Genomic DNA, 9228 nt, shown 5'->3' with positions numbered 1-9228 from the left:
ATGTGAGAAATATAGAAGGATCAACACAGTTTTTGGTATCAATCAGATGAACATGTATATGAAACCAGGTTCCCCTGTTTATTGGCTATGTGATCCCAAGCAAGTGAAATAACTTTCCTGAGTCTGTTTACTTGTCATCAAATATGAATAATAATAGTACTCTATTGTAGTAGTCTACAAACCTGGCTGAGGTCCCTCTCCTCTCCCACATCTATTTCCCCTTAATAGTTCCCCTTCTTGGTAAATGACATCTCTACTCAACCAGCTATCCAAAGACCCCAAGGAGCAACTTTGGCACCTCTCTCTCTCTCTCTCTCTTTCCATATCTGATCAACCACCGTGTTCTGTCCATTTTACTTTCAAAATGTACCTTAGCCCTGAATACTCCTTTCCATTTCCATTATCCCTGCCCCACAACCTGCCATCCCCACCAAGCCATCATTAACCCAAACTCGACCACACACAAAAAGTAATTTTTGATCTATCTTACCAGTTCTCATTTCATGTAGGCTAAAGAATAAAGCCCATAGCATGGACTACAAAAGGCCTACCAAGTCTTCTGTTCCAGCCTATTACTAGATGAACACCTCATTCACTATTCCTTTGATTCTCTGAGGTGCACTCAGAGGAGCTGGCCTTGGGATCTTTGAATATGTCAAGTACTTTCCTGCCTCAGGGCCTTTATGCATGTTCTTTACTCTGTCCTGTATGCTTTCCTCCCCATTGTCTTTCCAGGCATGCTCCTGCTTCGGGGCATTTATACCATCTGTTCTTCTGCCTGCATTCTTGTGTTCCCAGATTTTCCAGTGGATCTTTCCTTCACTTTATTTGGGCCTGCTCACATATCACATTCTCAGTGAGGCTTTCCTGTCTAAAATACCACCCAACCCATTGCTGTTAGTCTGCTCATCCTGCTTGATTTTTTGTGTAGTCATTAACAGAAATTGACATATTATATGCATGTTTGCTTATTAACTGTCTCCTGAATCAGAAGGTAGCCTCCATGAGGGCAGAGATTTTGCCTGCCTTGTTAACTCATATAACTCCAGGAACTAGAATAGGATCTGGCATGTGATTTATGCTCGACAAATATTTAATGAATGATTGAATGGATGGCTGGGTGCATATATGTACATGACAATGATTGTTAGTGATATCTCTGGTAAAAGACACCTGGACTGGTCCCTAACCTTGGAATTCTTTCTCACATACCCACTGCCAAAAGAGATATCCTAAGCATAATTTGGACATTTGGGCATAATTCCTAAACCCTTATCTGGGATCATTTTATCATGTGAGCTGTGATAACTTACTTCTGCTTGCACAGGACACATGCCTATGTTTGTGACATAGCGTGCTTATGGATCTCAGTTAGCCCGGCTCCCAACTGGCCTTTTGCAGGAAGAGGCAACTCCTTCAGGTGTGAGAGGAGTCCCTAGCCCCTCTGACTCTACCTGCCAATTTCAGTATGACTTTCATGACAAAGAAGTCATCCAAAGAAGAAAGTGCTTCAGTGTAAGATTGAAAGCCATTTAGCCTTTCCTCTTGGAGCCCTGGCTCAGTTTCAAGCCATAGACTGATGTCAGAATGTCTTCATGTCAGGGAAATCTAGAAACACATTAAACATCATATGCATCATGGCCTAGGCTATGGTTGACACCACCCAAGGGTAGCCAGGACAGAGGTTCATCAGAAGCCCAGGAATGAGGTTAGCCAATCACATTCTCACTCTCGGGACTTGGAATTAGAAAACATGGAGAAAATCAGGTTGGAAATGGAACTTAAACAGATGTAATAATTACACCCATGAGGTAGACTGGGAAGCATAAGGAATCATAACTAAGCTGAGTCTAAGAGGTATCCAGTACTAAGATTAAGGTAGAGGACACGGAAAAGAGGAAGAGGTAGTTAGTTTGCAGTGGGTGAAGTGAGACACACAAATAGAAGCAGAAATGGGGAGTGTAGCTGAGTCACCTCAGTTGATGAGCTCCAGGGAGAAGATCTAGAAACTTGTGTTCTACACTCTAATAGGTAACGTCCCATGCAGAGATTGTGAACATGCATGCCACCATGGAGCTGGTCATTCACGGCTGGCTGTCCCTTCAAGTGGAGAGATGGTGTCATCCCTCTGGGATGTAGGGAAATTCTCTGCAGAAGAGGACACTGTAACTCAGTCATCAACACTTACAGTCCCAGGAGGAAGTTGCAGTCTGGTAAGAAAGAATGGGCCAGGGCACCAGCAATATCACACTAAAGATTCAGTAACATGATAAAATAGAGATATTTCCATAAATGTAATATAACACACACGTAATGCCAAAAACTTTGGCCCTCAAAAACAATCAAATTTTGAAGGACATTTCTTGACACAGGAACATATTATTAAAATAATATGGGACTGAATGTACATACGGTTACATATGTCCACCCCATGTATATGAAAATAGAGAAGACTAGATGGAAATAATCAAAAATACTTACGGCAGCAATCTCTTGGTATTAGAGTCCATTTTTATATTATCTCAATACAATTTTGTCTCCACATTTTTACAACGAATTTTTTTACTATTATTCTCAAAAAATATATATAATAAAAATGTAAAAAGAAACGGTGACGAGTTAAGGTTACTTTTTAAAAAATTGGCCATGTTTTCCACACACGGAGAGGCTGACAAGAAAAGCCTTGGCTTTGTTTTTTAAGGCAGGAAATGGTGGAGTCAGAAGATTGACTCTGAGCTGGAGGTCTGAGGTGGTGGTTCGAAAATTTGATTATGGCTTCTTTCCTCAGTTAGTATTAAAGTTAAATAGGGTGACTCCATCACCTTCTTTAGCAGAGGGTGGTAAGTGCAAACAGTGATACAACCTCTGATGTTCCTTCTTATTTCTGGCCATCAAACAGCCTCTCAAAGACAAGTGAGATCCAAAAGTCAGACTTAGTTGATGAGGTAAACTGTTAGTGTATCTTTTACACCTTCCTTCTATCCTCCCACCTCTGCTGGTCCCCTGCTTTCTTTCTCCCTCTCCCTCTTTCCTTGTCCCCCTTCTATTCCCCATCTCTTCCTGCATATCCATCACCTCCTTTTCTTTTCCTTCTGCAACAAACTATCTTTGGTAACTATCATGAGCCAGAAGAGAGCCAAGATCATCTTCCCAGTAATTCAACCTCCCAGCACACAAGGAATGATATCAACAGACTTGTTAAAATATCTTATTTTACTTAATATTTTATACCTCTACCCAGAGGTATACTTCTCTTCCAGAGAAGATTTTAGACCTGGATACATTACATACACCAGGGAAAGGTAAAAATCACTGTGTATCCAGATAACAACATATTTACTGAATATGTAAATTTTCTTTGTTTGTAGTTAGACAGTAAAATAAGACGTTTTAAGTGTGGTTTCACTTATGGTCCCTGATGACCTGCCATGATTCATAAATAAATGAGAAGGTATAAAATTAATAGTAGAAGTAAAAGAGGAAGGAAGGAAGGAATTTATAGCAAGGAAATGATAGGGATCCAAGACTGACATTGAGAAAGTAGGTTACAAAAAGACCTTTCCCTTGCTATGACTGGCTACAAACTCAGCTTCAATTTTAGTGGCCAATAAAAGGGGAGGGAAGATTAATAGAGACAATTACACATTTCACAAAGTGTATGCGATAAAAACTGACCTGTTTTTCAGCGATAGAACTCTGTTTAGTATTGAAAGGGAAAAGGACCTCAACTCTGGATGTAATGAACAAGGTCATCCACAGTAACCTGACAGAAGACATAATTTTAAATGTCATAGGTCAGTAGCTTCCTCAGTATGGCCTGATGGCAGTCCAGCTAAGGCCCTCATGTGGTGCAGCTCAGGTCCCCAGCATCCTGTTAATCTAGTTTCATTTGTGGCAAATTTCAGAACTGGAAGAACAGTGTTGAAATATATCTCTTAGGGGATTTTTATTGTCTTAAGCCCAATTTGTGTACTTATTTTTTCATTCAGAAACACTTATTGGGTACCAAATCACACCAGACATTGTGCTAAGTGCTGTAGCAACAGAATGGGTTCCTGATGATGAACAATATGAGACTTAACAGTGACTTCTCAACAGCAGAAAGTAAGGTCATTTGAAGCATCCCTTCACCTATGCATCTAACCATCCATTCAATTGTTTGTTCTCTCTGCAAATATTTATTGAGTTCTTGGTATATGTCAGGCACTGTGTTAAGTGCTAGGGTCAGAAAGATGAATAAGACAGGTTTCTGCCTTCAAAGAGTCACTGCTTAATGGAGGAGAAAACTCATGTTCAGCATGGTGCTATAGCAAAACCAGGTACTAAGTACTATGCATGCTCAGAGGGGACAAATGGACTCATAGGCAATTTTTCCAGTAATAAATCCTCAGAGAGGGAACTTCTGTGACTGGAAACTTTCCTTAGGTAGAGGGTGAATGGTGGTGAAGGCAGAGATGAAATGAAAAAGAGTTTAGAAAGGAATGAGGGCAGCTTGGAATGCAAGAATTAACATCTTAGTCCTAGAGGTGGGTGAATTTGGGCTTGAGGACACCTCCCCCATTTAGGAGATTTGGATACGGGGCCTGAGGGGGATCTAACACAACCATATGAATCCATGAGGTTCAGGAAAGGTAATGCTTGTGCAGTATTTAACACAGCACCCAATTCAAAGTATCCATTCAGTACTCTCTACCTGTGTTGTCACTTGGTCATACCTGCTTTGCATAGGAGTATTGTTTAGACATCAAATAGGATTTGGATACTAGATACTTGTGCAGAGCCCCTCATGAGGACAGAAATAGACTTGATCTTAGAAGTACTGGAGTCCAGGAGAACAAAGAGAGGGTTCCTGGAGGTGGTTGGGGGGGGGGGGATGGGCTAAATGGGTAAGGGGCATTAAGAATCTACTCCTGAAATCATTGTTGCACTAGATGCTAACTAATTTGGATGTAAATTAAGAAAAAAATAAAATTAATTAAAAAAAAGAAGTACTGGAGTCCAGGTGATGAAAGTTCAGCAAAGTGGGAAATGTGGTCAGAGGGTCACATGGCCTTCATGCGTCCTCAGATGGACAGCATGTGCTATGGCAATGAGAGCCGAACATGGTCTCCTTTGTGGAGTGTTGGGAGCCTGTCTTACTCAGAACAGAGCTTGTGTGCAATGTGGGTGGTCTACAATCCTAAGACTTATTTTCAACAGTATCCTCATCAATCTACTTTGGTGGTTTGTATTTGAAATATTGATCTCCTTGGGGAAAATGAGTCAGCTCAGCATAATATTTTCTTGTAAACTTTGACCCTGATGAATTTTGAAGAATGCCAGTCTCTTTACCAAGCTTTCTGAATTGAGAAAACAGATCATCTATGTATATATAATAGTAATAATAATATTATCTATTATTAATATTAATCCTGTAAGGTATAATTAATATTATAATTATAAATAAGAATATGTGATATTATATATTACATATAATATATTAATAATAATAGTATCTAACCTCTGTGTCAGGAAATGTATTTATATATTATATATATATATATATATATATATATTATTCATTTAATTCTTGCAGTATCTCTATAAAGGGGTTTTTTTTAGATGAACAGACTGAGGCACAAAGGTGCTAAGTCACTTGCTCAAGGTCACAGAGCGGGTAAACTTTGGGCTGGAATTAAATTTAGACAGTCTGGCTGGAGGCTAGCTCTTAATTGTTAGGCCTTGGTATATCTATGTCTGTACCTATACATGTGATGTATATCTATTTGTATCTGTATCTATAGCTGTATATAGATAGATATATCTGTAGCTATCTATCTATCTATCATCTATCACTAAATAAAGTGTTTGTAAAACTCAATACTGTGGCTAATACATGGAGGAGTTCAACAAATGGCAGCTGTTATCAGCAGTAGTCTATGTAGTTATGTCTATGGTTGTGTTTATCCCCTGGCCACAGGCTCTGTAGAGCAGTGGTGAGGGAAACGGAGTCCAGAGGCAGAGCTGCCTGAGCTCAGTCCCAGCTCCGCCACTAAATATGTGGGTGATCTTGAGTGAATTTACTTTGTGCCCTCATGTGGAAATTGGAGATAAAATATTATCTGGCCTGGTGGTTATTGTCATGATTACACAAGGACAATGTTCACACTCCTGTAAGTGTATGTCAGCATTACTATCCTAATCAGTGATAACCCAAAGTGTGGGAACCAAGCCTCTCCAAGCTGGTCAAGGAGATGCTCCTTCGGTGGCCAATGGAACTCGGTGACCGATGGCACTGGGGGGTAACCTTGCCGCTCTTGGGGAGTCTCACACATGCTCTGGCTCACTTTGAGAAATGAAGGTAAGCCATTTCGGTCTGGCCCCGTTTCCCCCACCCCCCATGGGAAAGAGATGTGTCAGGCCAGCCACGCAGGTCACTGGGTACAGATGCCCCTCAGCCTTTGAAGACCTGAAGCGATGGGAATTGAAAAGACAGGCGCCCCACTGGGCAACGGTTCAGCTAAAAGTTCACATCGCTGCACATCTGAGAACTTCCTGACCGGCCGCCCTGGTGTCAACGGGGTCTGAACCCCTCCTTGTCTCCAGCCCTGACATGGACTTGTGAGCGAATGCTTGCGTTCACAAGACAGCACAAGGCATCAATGGGCTGATTATGTCAAGACATTTGAAGACAAAGCAAAATGGAACTTCAAAAGACTTGGGAAGGCCTGGAATCTCCTTTCAGAAGTCAGAAAGTTCAGTTGTTGCTAAAATTCCCATATTGGGCTCACATATTGGCTTCGAAATTACGACTCAGATGGCAAATAAAATTCTTTCCTGTATTTACACTTTGGATAAAACTGTTTCACCTTCTAACTCTTGTTCAGAAGATATTTATCTTTTCCATGAGGAAGGCTTCCCTTTTGAGTGCCACTGCTACATCGATATTACAGCATTCACTGTGCTTTTATACATATGTGCATGTGCATATTTATACACATACATTTTTCCCCTCTAAAGTGGAAGGAAGGGATGGGGGATGGAAACCTTAATACATCTTTATTATTATTATTATATAGAGGATTGCATGTTCCTTGGCCTTTGAAAAGGAAATTCTTTCCAGCTATTTAGCTTGGCAAGTCTAGAAAAAAGGCACACAGAATCTAATGAAAGGATTTTTTAAGGAAGGAAAGGATTCTGTGAAATGGATTTTAATAAAGGCACTTAGGAAATATAACTCAATCTAAAATATATTCTTAAGAATATACTTCCTGCCTATTTATTCTCTTGAAAAAATGTATAGTGTATTTCATTTTTACACATAGACATGTGCAATTTCCTGGTTGGGGAATGATATCAAGAGGCTGTTCTGAAGTGGAACAGGTTTAGAGAAAGCTCTTATTGTAAAATAAAACACAGATACAATAAATCATTTTTTTTCTTTTTACTCTTTTTATTTTGCACTATAAACAACAACAACAACCAGTGACGTACTACTTTTCTTCACATTCATATGGATTTTAGGAAATTATTGCCTTTTCCCCTGGAGAAATAACTCGCAGATGAGAAACACGTACCACATTACAAAATCTGCAAATCCCAGAAGTCTACAGCTTAAAGACAAACATATAGCTTAATGGATTAAAAGGCTAAAACTCACTTAGACCAAAAAATAGAAATTTTCCAGATATTCCAGAAGCCCTTCACATGTGTTCCCTTCCCCTCCAAAAACAACCACTATCTTGACTTTTAGAGTAATCACTTCCCTGTTTCTTTATGATTTTGTTACCCACGGGTACATTCTCAGCACTGCAGTTTATTCTTACTCACTCTTAAAAATTTGATAAGTTTAAAGTTTTCTTTTGATCTGCTGGTTTTCCTTCCATCCCTTGCTTTTGCATATAATTTATCTGTAAAAGATCTTTGGTGGTTTGACCTGTGGAATTTCCTACTTGTCTGGATTTTGCTGATTGGGTACTTATGGTGCTGTTCAACATGTTTCTCTGTCCTCTCTGTAATCTTCAAATCAGAAGCTGGATCCAGAGACCAATAAAACTTTGACTCAGTCATTTTGGCAAGACTGCAGGAAGTGGCATGTTATTTCATTAGATAGCATATGTCTGGTTGTCTCTCTTTCTATTATGTCAACAGCCATTGAGGCTCATTGCCTAGACCTATTAATTTGTTGGAGATTGAGAATTGGTGACATGTTAACTTAACATTTTATTTTACTTTATAGTTGGAATAATTTATAAAGGGACACATCCCTCATCTATTATTTGGTTATGTGGTTGTATAGTTTATATCTAAAAGCTAGGACAAATGCTTGATTCTTTTTCTTTACCTGTTTTCAATACAATAAATTGGTTCTTTATGATCCTCAGAAGTGCCTAATTTGATTTTTTAGAAAATATGTCATTTGGGGCAACTGGGTGGCTCAGTTGGTTAAGTATCTGACTCTTAATTTTAGTTTAGGCCATGATGTCACGGTTTGTGGGTTCCAGCCCGGCGTCTGGGCTCTGAGCTGACAGTGCAGAGCCTGCTTGGGATTCTCTCTCTCCCTCTCTCTCTCTCTCTGCCCCTTCCCTGCTCAGTCCTCCCCCTCAAAATAAATAAATAAACTTTTAAAAAGTGTAGAAAATGTATCATTATGACTCATGAATTTTAATATATTTAACAGGTGTAAATACATTACATTTCTTATTTTTATTCAAACTTAAGTTGTCCCATTTTTGGCCACTAGAAATTTTTTAACATTGGCAGCTGAATCCTTTTGACATGACCTGATTAGTCTTTGACAGCATCTTTTCTCTTTGGTAGGACAAAATGTCCTAGGTTCATCTTGCGTACCTCCTACCTCAAACTTGGAATTAGCTAGTTCTCCAAGAAACTGCGGTTTCTTATAATAGAAAATTATATTTGAAGATCACAATCTGGGCACTACAGATGCTTATTGCAACTAGATTAGTCATATTTCTAGACATTTTGGTGGATTTATATATTTAAATATAATGTAGGGGTGCCTGGGTGGCTCAGTCAAACATCTGACTTCAGCTCAGGTCATGATCTCACAGTTCGTGGATTTGAGCCCTGAGTCTGGCTCTGTGCTGAGAGCTCAGAGCCTGGAGCCTGCTTTGGATTCTGTGTCTCCCTCTCTCTCTCTGCCCCTCTCCTGTTTGTGCTCTGTCTGTTTCCGTCTCTCAAAAATAATAAATAAACATTAAAAAATAAAAAAAAATAAAAAAAATA

The sequence above is a fragment of the Panthera uncia genome, chromosome B4, assembly GCF_023721935.1.
Source record: "Panthera uncia isolate 11264 chromosome B4, Puncia_PCG_1.0, whole genome shotgun sequence".
Classification (NCBI taxonomy): Eukaryota; Metazoa; Chordata; class Mammalia; order Carnivora; family Felidae; genus Panthera; species Panthera uncia.
Note: the sequence above shows the minus strand (reverse complement) of the source record.